This window comes from Mus caroli, unplaced genomic scaffold, assembly GCF_978045245.1.
Source record: "Mus caroli unplaced genomic scaffold, Mus_caroli_1 scaffold_8, whole genome shotgun sequence".
NCBI classification, from domain to species: Eukaryota; Metazoa; Chordata; class Mammalia; order Rodentia; family Muridae; genus Mus; species Mus caroli.
This window is the reverse complement of record NW_028227263.1, coordinates 41,732,807-41,742,817: the sequence shown is the minus strand read 5'-3', so window position 1 is coordinate 41,742,817 and position 10,011 is coordinate 41,732,807. Positions and strand designations below refer to the sequence as shown.

Sequence of the window (10,011 nt, the reverse complement as noted above, 5' to 3'; positions counted from 1 at the left end):
ATGTGTGCTGAAAGCTAAACTCAGGCAATGTTGATCTGATGAAACTTTTAATTACCATTTATTTGAAACGTGGTCATTCTACCCATGCACAAAACATAGCTGAAGAGAAAAGGGGAGAGATCTTCAAACCCTCTGGGGAAATCACGGCTTCTTTTGTTGAACTGTCATACACTTTGGTGGATAGAGTTGGTTGATCTCAGTGCTAATGAGCAACACAACTGAGGTTTGCATCATTTACTGATAGATATTTGACTGACAGGCATTTCCCAGCATTGTTGTGTTTCACGGGTTCTTTATTAGAAACAATGTACTGTACTTTTCCTTGCTAAGTACTGATCAATCCTAATCCTATCTGCTGTAATTAGAAAAGTGTTTGCATATACTTCTTCACACCATTTTCTTCCTTTTCCTTTACTTGTTTAAAGAAAATGAGTAAAAAAGACAGCCATCTCTCTTTATCCCCCTTTACATTTGCTGGATGAAATAGAGTTATTCCTTTTTCCTTTCTATTTTTCTTAATTGCATGCTTGAAGAAAAATTAAATTTTTATGACCTAATTTGTGTTTTTTTAGTATCACATTTAATCAAAACTAAAAAAAAAAAAAAAAAAAGAGTAATGCCAGTTAATTTAGTTTACAGATGAGAAGAAAGAGTTGTAAAGATTACAGTATATGTTAATAGACATAGTATGCATACAGGGGTCTGTGTAACTCTGAACTCTGAAAACTTTATCTAATATAATTGTGGAATCACACACACAAATGACACATAAACCCTTCAAAATTTAGTTTTCAAAAACTGGTTTAGAAACTCAGAACCAGCCTTTATGTAAGTACTACATACTAAACAGATCAATCCACCAGAGTTTTAGAACCTCCCTTTATACAAAGTATACCCGCAATGCAATGTTTTCCTTTATGGTAAATGGCATCACCAAAAACATGGATCTTAAAGCAGAGACTGACCAGACGTATTCTGTTCTCTGATGCTGCCCTATAGCAAAATTAGCTCAACATTTGAACTGAACATTTGAGTTTGAAATTCTCATGAGTCATTTTGGTGGAGGTTTGTGTGTGTGTGTGTGTGTGTGTGTCTATGTGTTGCACTTTCACCTTTGATTTGACATCAAGTTTGACTATGCTCCAACTTCCTGTCTGTCTCCCTGTAAGTATTTCATGGTCTTTTTGGCAGAAGTTGCATCTTTGCTCCATAATCGGTTCCACTTACAAACAGCAGGGTGAGCATTTTGCAAGTCACAAAGAGTTTGTCATTTTTCATCTTGCTGAAACTCTTCAATGGTGTCATTGTCCTGGGATCATACATATGTTTTTTTTTTCTCATAAAACTCCATGTCTTACATCTTATTTACATGGATTCATCTGTAATTTATTTTCAATCTATCTGTACTTCCCTTGGAGCAAGCATCTTCAGAAGAGATGTTCAACTTTTGTGCTCTCATACTCCATGTCTCATTATTTTGAATGAAACAAGACTTAGCATTAGTTCTGCAGATGCCGACTAGGGGAAGTGAAGACTCAGTTAAGTTCTGACTGAGCATTCTCTCCAAGGATATGCCTTCCTTGGTTGACCATGTTTCTCTTCCCACACCACAGGTATTTCTATAGCATGGGGTAAACAGCAGTGACCTCTGTTTGAAAATCTTTCAAGCTGTTCCCAAGGGCACATTTTCAAAAAATAAGATAATGTTTTTAACAATATTTTGGAAATTTTACACATTGCACCCAGATAACAGTCACTATCCAGTCTTCTCAGGACAACCTTCTGCCCTTGTGACATCCTCTAAACCAAGAGAAGGAGGAGGAGAAGGAGGAGGGGGAGGTGGAGGGGGGGGGAAAGTGGAGGAAACCCCCTCAATTTATGTTGCCCATATAGTCACTGGAGCATGGTCAGACTCCCAGTGGGCAGTGCCTAAGAAAACTGAATCCTTCCCTGCCTACACTCTGGCCCATGCCAGAATCAATTACTTGTAGAGAGCTACCCTATAGCATCTCTATAACAATTTTTAAGAGTTCTCTTCAATGGCTTAGCATCTTGATTGTTTCTTTTTTATTGGGGGTGGGGTGGGGTGGGGAGATGGAGATGTCACAGAAGCCTTCTGTGTCTCTTATTCTCAACTGAACTGCGAATCTATAGTCATTGATCTCACTGCAAAAGAAGCATCCCTGAAGGGCACATTATTTTTCTCTTGGACTGCTTTTCTGCTCTTTTCTTCCTGTCCAGAGTTAGGGAGATCTTAGAAGACACTTTGAGGCAAATATGCTGGGTATGAAATGGGGGGGGGGGGTGGATCAATACCACTTCCATAATTAACTTCCATAGTGAACTCAAACAGCATATGACAATTTACCAATACAATGTACATCATACTTGGTCTAGTACATATTGGGTGGAAGCTATTCACAAACCCATTTTATAAAAAATAAAAACAAAAATCTTCCAGGTGTGGTGTTACTCACCTTTAATCCCAGCACTGAGGAGGCAGAGGTATGCAGATCCCTTTGAATTCACTGCCATCGTGGTCTTCAGGGCACGTTCCAGCATAGTCAAGATTATACAGAGAAACCCTATCTTGAAAAAACAACCAAACAGACAAAAATAAATAAATAAAATAAAATAAAAGAACCAACCAATCAACCATCCAACAATTCAACAAACACAAAACATCTGAGGATGCAGTCTAAAATCTGCAGTGGAAATAAAAATCATTCATATTTAGCCTCAATGAACACAAGAAGCCCCCCCTGGGAGTGAGCAGTAGGGAGTGAGTCTGGAATGACATTAGACTGGGAGAGTATGTGTTATTTTCCTCGTTCCTTAGGCAGCTCCCAAGAGACTCTGGTGATGGCTGCTTTATTAGACCACAGTGAAAAATTATGAAACTTGGGCCAAAGAGATGGCTCAGTGGTTCTGTTTGGTACCCAGCCTCTACCCTGAGTGCCTGATTTTAATCCCTGGCAACCATGGTGGAAAGAGAGTGCTCCTCCAACCTCCAGATGCTTATGTGCTACACACTGTACTTAACTGGATTTGCTAATATTTTGTTTCTTTTCTTTCCTTATTTTTTTTTTTAGAGCTCAAGAATCTGGACTCCAGAAATTCAAATAACCCCGTTAAAAATGGGGTTCAGAGCTAAACAAAGAATTCTCAACTGTGGAATACCGAATGGCTGAGAAGCATTTGTTTCTTTTCTAATCTGCTTACATTCTGCAGTGCATTATTCAATCCATTGAGTTATAGTCTAAACTCACCTGTCTTTCCTTCACAACCAGTAAAAAACAATCCTAGACTTTTAAAAACTTTTTCTCTAGTTTTTTGGAAATTGCTGAAAATAACCCATGAGGCAGGCTAATGCTATTACTAATTCATTAAAACAGAAAAGCATCACCACACTTGCCTGGTTTTAGGCCTTTAAATTCATAGAATTTTTCATTTCCCTTCTCCCAATATTTTTTTTTTGGCCTGGACATTCTTATTTAGAATTCTCTGTGATTCCATTTTCTGGTATTCCTTCTGCTCTAGATTCTGTGCCCTGGATCACTGTACTTTTAAGGCATTCTTGTGGCCCCTAGATTTCACATTTAGGACTTCAGTGAAATGATTATGAGTGTATTGAGTTTTAAGATTCTATACAGTCATTGAGAACAGGTAAGACAGCCTACTTCTTTATACTACTCACCTCATCACTTCCAATATTCCTGGTATTCAGTGAACAGTGAGTATGTGTTTGCCTTATCAAGTGCTTCAAAATGACTATTAGTTAATGAGGAAAACCTGTATTTTTCAGGAAAATTGTTTGCTTGGACTCATTAGTCAGTCTACAGAGTCAGAAAACTTGGGAGACTCGTAATAAAATATTTTCCACCCAAAGATTGGTGATAATTGTTATCACACATAATACTTGGAATTTCTCTTTATGTTTAATATTTATTTATTTATTTTGTGCAGTCTTTGAGACAGAATCTTGTTATGTAGCACAGACTAGCCTTGAACTATTTAAGTAGCTCAGGCTAGTTTTGAACTCATAATCTTCCTGTCTCAGGCTCCTCTGCTGGGATTACAGGTGTGTGCCACCATGTCTGACTCTGGAACTTGTCTTTAAATAGTTCCAAATTATCTTTATATGTTCACATGTGTGAAAACTGATTACTGTAGCACTTACATATTGTCATGCAGTGCTAAGGACAGGGAGAACAGAGCAAGAACTGAATTCCAGCTCTGGACTTCAAATATAGATTTCCTTTTTGGATTGAGAGGTTATGTGAAAGAATTTCCTGCTGGAAGGGCTAAACTGAACGCTGGGGCTGGGTATGCATGGGTTTTGAGCCTGAATTTTATCTGTATGAGAGACTTACTCCACAGAAATTGGTTACTACCCTATTCTCTTACAAATGGGCTCAACCAACGTTAGTGTTGATTTACCACATGGGGGGAGGATGGGAGAACCATCTGGTGCTGAAGTTTGGAAACACAGGCTGCTTTGAGGCAGGCTGCAAAGATGGCATCTAATGTCAGAAATGTCCCCAGAGTTTTGTTTTCTAAATTTCCAAAAGGGTTTATTTCAGTTCAATGGTACTAATTGACCATGCATGATAAAGTTGCTTACATCCATGGATAAAGAAGATAACAAAAACAAGAAGTTTAAGAAATTTTGTACTGGATGGGGAATTACTAGTTCTTACTCTATGGATCTCCTAGATCAAGCACTCAGCAATGTCTCTGTTGGTGCTTAGGCCTGATTCTCCAAAGGGCAGTTCCTTGGCATGGAACTACTTTGAATGAATGAAGTGAGAAAGGTGTCAGGAAGCAAAATGTTCCTTCAGACTTCTTCCCCTTTCTCTTTCTTCTTCCCCCACGCATCTCTCAGAAGCATGCTGTGAAAGATAGATTTTTCTTTAAAGGAGAACATGAAAACTAGAATTCTATCCCAAAGCAAGAAATAAAGTCTAGATAGGTTATGCTGTACCTTGCTTGTAAGCATATCAGAAAAGCCACATTCGAGAAATGTGGTATCTGCTATCTGAGTATAAATAATACTATATATAGAAGACAAGAGGAATCTGCATCCAGCAGATTTGGTTAAGATACCTAATTTAGTACCAGTAATGGCTGACTATATCTCAAAAAAAAAAAAACAAAAAACAAAAAACAAAACAAAACAAAACAAAAAAACCCAAGCTTAAACACAAACACAATAATTCCTTGAAAGATCCAGGATCTTTCTTTTTGATTCCCTCTCATCAAGTGAGAATTAAAAGTGTATGCTTTGATTTTCTCTGCTTAATTCCACACTTATTGGAGTGCTGTCCATTCTAAGGAAAAGAAAATATATTCTATCTTTTCACTGTACACTCCCTTCCCTTCTAAGGCTGCCAAACTTCCACTAACATGAGCAGGATAGGCTCGTAAGGAATCAAGGTGATACTTTGACTTGGTATTTGCTCATGTCCTAGGCTAACTTGAATGTTTGTTACCTAATTCTCCCAGGCATCAAGATTCTCTGTTCCTACTAGTTTATGATCCCTGGAGAAGACTTGGATTGTTTATCAGCACTTCACCTTCTAGGCTCTTCATAGGCTCCTCCTTGCTGTGAGCATGGTCCTCTATATGCTACTTTTGTTCCTTTGTCTGTCTTTCCTGACATTGAGACTGCTTTTTCTGCTTTTTCATCTGCTTTTCCCTTGCTGCATTTTTGCACTCTCCAGTAATAACTCTGCTTTTGCAAAAGGACCAGACCTCCAAGGTATAAATTGGTGGGAAGCAGGCTAGAACTCCTAGAGGAAATTAAACTGCTAGATCTGGAAAGAAATAGGGCTGATGGGGCAAAGAGGAGCTGTGGCAAAGGTGGGCTCTATGAAATAGAAAGAATCAGATTAGAACCTTGCCTATATTTTTACAGCATAGCATCACATAAAACAATGTTGTAAATGAAAAGTGTCTATCCATTTAAATCTTAGTGCATACCAATGCTCTCCTCAAAGTATTTCCATGGTTTTGGGGAAGGCAAATTTTTTAACCCTAAAAACATGAGAACCTTTAATGAAAATATGTATTCACATTGTTTTCTCTCTCTCTTTCTTTCTTTCTTTCTTTCTTTCTTTCTTTCTTTCTTTCTTTCTTTCTTTCTTTCTTTCTTTCTTCCTTCCTTCCTTCCTTCCTTCCTTTCTTCCTTTCTTCCTTTCTTCCTTTCTTCCTTTCCCTTTCTTTCTTTCTTTCTTTCTTTCTTTCTTTCTTTCTTTCTTTCTTTCTTTCTTTCTTTCTCCTTTCTTTCCCTTCCTTCCTTCCTTCCTTTCTTTCCTTTCCTTTCCTTTCCTTTCCTTTCCTTTCCTTTCCTTTCCTTTCCTTTCCTTTCCTTTCCTTTCCTCCTTTGCTTTCCTTTTCTTTTCCTTTCCCTTTCTTTCTTTCTTTCTTTCTTTCTTTCTTTCTTTCTTTCTTTCTTTCTTTCTTTCTTTCTTTCCCTTTCCCTTTCCTTTCCTTTCCTTTCCTTTCCTTTCCTTTCCTTTCCTTTCCTCTCCTTTTCTTCCTTCCTTTCTTTCTTTCTTTCTTTCTTTCTTTCTTTCTTTCTTTCTTCCGTCCTTTCTTTCTTTCTTTCTTTCTTTCTTTCTTTCTTTCTTTCTTTCTTTCTTTCTTTCTTTCTTTCTCCTTTCTTTCCCTTCCTTCCTTCCTTTCTTTCCTTTCTTTCCTTTCCTTTCCTTTCCTTTCCTTTCCTTTCCTTTCCTTTCCTTTCCTTTCCTTTCCTTTCCTTTCCTCCTTTGCTTTCCTTTTCTTTTCCTTTCCCTTTCTTTCTTTCTTTCTTTCTTTCTTTCTTTCTTTCTTTCTTTCTTTCTTTCTCTTTCCTTTCCTTTCCTTTCCTTTCCTTTCCTTTCCTTTCCTTTCCTTTCCTTTCCTTTCCTTTCCTTTCCTTTCCTCTCCTTTTCTTCCTTCCTTTCTTTCTTTCTTTCTTCTGTCTTTTCTTTCTTTCTTTCTTTCTTTCTTTCTTTCTTTCTTTCTTTCTTTCTTTCTTTCTTTCTTCCTTTTTCCCTTTCCCTTTCCCTTTCCCTTTCCCTTTCCCTTTCCCTTTCCCTTTCCCTTTCCCTTTCCCTTCCTTCCTTTCTTTCTTTTTCTTTCTTTTTTCTTTTTGGCTTGGACATATCAAACTGCAGGCATCCATCTGGATATTGGAGACTGGAAAACTACTGTGGAGACTTACATGCTATTTCATATAAGCAAGCAGAGGTTTGTACTTGTGAACATTCTTTTGGTGGTGATGGGGGCAAGTACCAAGTACTTTCTCTGCACACCATGGAATAATATACATACTTAATGCAAATTTAATTTTTGGAATGGGCCTTAGGACCTTAGGATTTTAAAAATAGTTGGGGAAGGTACTAATTTCCCATATCTAGATCAGTCTCTTTGAAGATTATCTTTTAGTGAGGAGACTATCTCTGGTGGATTTCATGGTGGGACCCTTTTTCCAGTCCAGGAGTATTTAAATGTGGAGAGCTAATGTTCATGCAATTCTCAGAGGTAAAATTCAGGAGCCTATCTTCTCTATTATTGTGGAATGTTGTGATAGAAGGTTGACAGGGAGAAATGGGTGAATCTCATGGGTGGGAACAATAATAACTTTATGCATAACATAATTGATAGCTATTGGCTGATCAAAATAATTATTGTATGAAGAAGCTCTACCCTTCACTTGTTCATACTATATGCGCTCTATGAGACAGCATCAAATATTGTTCCAAGGGGATACCAACAAACACCTATGATTTCTAAGGTTACAGCTTCCTAAATGAGAGAGCCTCAGGAAATAAATAAGAGAAATTATCACTGTGATTTGATAATCATGAGTGCCCAGAAATATTTTCCCACTTTCATATGGTGAGGAAATTTGGTTGACAGTGGATAAGTATAAGTTTTTAGCAAAAGGAAGACATCTGAGCAGATTAGGGCTGGCAGTTTTTCAATCTGGGGTGATACGGTAAACTGAAATTTTCTTACCTGTGATGTGGAGAAAGGAAGTATGAACCTTTCCCACTGAAAGTCTCACCTAGGACTGTTGTTAATGTAATACTTTGTCCAGCAAAGGAAATTGTTGGTAGTCTTTAGAGTGCCATCTAGGAACCCCAGATCTATAGCAAAGTCAATCACACCAAGAGGCTGGTAAGGTAGAGAACCAAGAGATTCATGGAAATTCTTCACTGACATATTGCAGATGGTATGTTCACAAGAGTGCTAAGAATATGAGAAGGATTCAAGCACTCAAGAAATGTGTTCTCAAGTTAACGTGAACTCGTTAGCTTAGGCAGATAGCAAAGAAGTGAGCCTGTTTTAAATAACTATTAAAATTATGTTCTAAAGTGAAAATATAAAGTGGGATCTTTGAAAAAAAAAAAGGAACAGGTGAAAATCTGGCTTGGATTTCATGGCCATGAGCTTTCTTGTTTTTTTAACACCTTTGATGCTCCGAAAGACAATGGAGTCTGTTTATATTCTTACATGTTACAAATTAATGTATTAATCTCTCTTGTTAGAGTAATTCAGACTACCAGTATTTACCTCATTAGAGCATTTTAAAATAACTACTTCTTACAGGTTGTAATTATGGTCTTGTTCATGTGGAGACATATTGATTCAAGAAAATTAAAAATAAAAACAAAAACAAAACTAGACATTGAATCCAGGACCTTGTGTGTACAAGGCAAGCATTCTACCAGCAAGCTGTGTCCCCAGCCAACAGAGAACCCATATTTGAGCAACTGGATGAATGAATGTCTAGGTTCTCGCATAGTAAGAAAACAATAAAGGTATAGCACTGTAGAATTCCAATGTTCACAGGAGAAAAAATAGAAATAACAAAACTGAGAGGTGTTGAAATTTGAGTAAAAGAGTTGAGTGTCAGATCACAAAATGTAAGAGTTTTTAAAACAGAAACTCTTTGCTTCAATGAAGTCACACAAATACAAGTCATTAAAGAGAGAGAGACAAGAATGCCATTGTATAATGTTGCCAGGAGTTTAAGTGTCTATTGCTGTGATTTACCTTCATGGTGGGTAGTAGGTGGTCGTTATTTTTTTAAACAAATCTGGTATAATCACTTATCAGATTCTGTCTTCTCTTGAATAGACTTCAACCTAGGAATATTTGAAGAATGGAATAAGACGCTGACACCTAAAGTTTGATGGAGGAAGCTTAGCACATGCCTCTAATTTATGCCTGAACCTTCTATAGCAATGATGAGAGCCAGGGCAGACAGAGGGTATAATATAGTTGTGTGTGGAGAAGCAAGAAAAAGATACTGGCTGGTCTGCTTAAGTTTCAGAAACTGAGTCTGTCTTTGTGAAGCCCTAATTAGCAACTGGATAATTAAATGAATCTCTGACTAATATTTAACATAGTTTAATAAATATATTTTTGCATTTGTGGGTATTGAGCATAGGACCTTGTACATGCTAGGCAAATGCTCCACCTCTGAGCAATCTACCTAATTCATTCTTTGTGTGGTATTATTTAATACACAAAATTTCCAAGAAACTTCACTGGGTTGCTGTCAGTAACTCAGGACTGATTAAGTCATATCACTTAAGTCTCTGGGAAAATATTTCAATGATGCATATTAAGTGACTGAAAGTTTGGCAAACATTTATTCATAAAAAGAAGAGAAGAGGGATAAAGTAATGATTTTTGAGAGGGAAAGGTATTGGGAAATTTGGGCTGGACCACTGTAATTATCATGCCATTTCATTTTCAGCTTAGGAGAATCATTTAACCCATGCCCATAATGGCTACATTCAACCTCAGCAGCTTCAATCCAGGTTTTTTATCCTCCTTGGAATCCCAGGGCTGGAGCAGTTCCACCTATGGATTGGGATCCCTTTCTTTATTATCTACCTTGTGGCATTTGCAGGCAACAGCATCCTACTCTACCTCATTTTTATGGAGCGTAGCCTGCATGAGCCCATGTTCTTTTTCCTCTCCTTGCTGGCTGGTACAGATCTCATCCTGTGT

The 10,011-nt window shown here is 37.5% G+C and overlaps 1 pseudogene; it reads left to right on the top strand.

The window, feature by feature from the left end:
• Positions 1–9,784: 9,784 nt before the first annotated feature.
• LOC110298917 (olfactory receptor 52H1-like) overlaps positions 9,785–10,011 on the top strand; it is a 947-nt pseudogene continuing 720 nt past the window's right edge.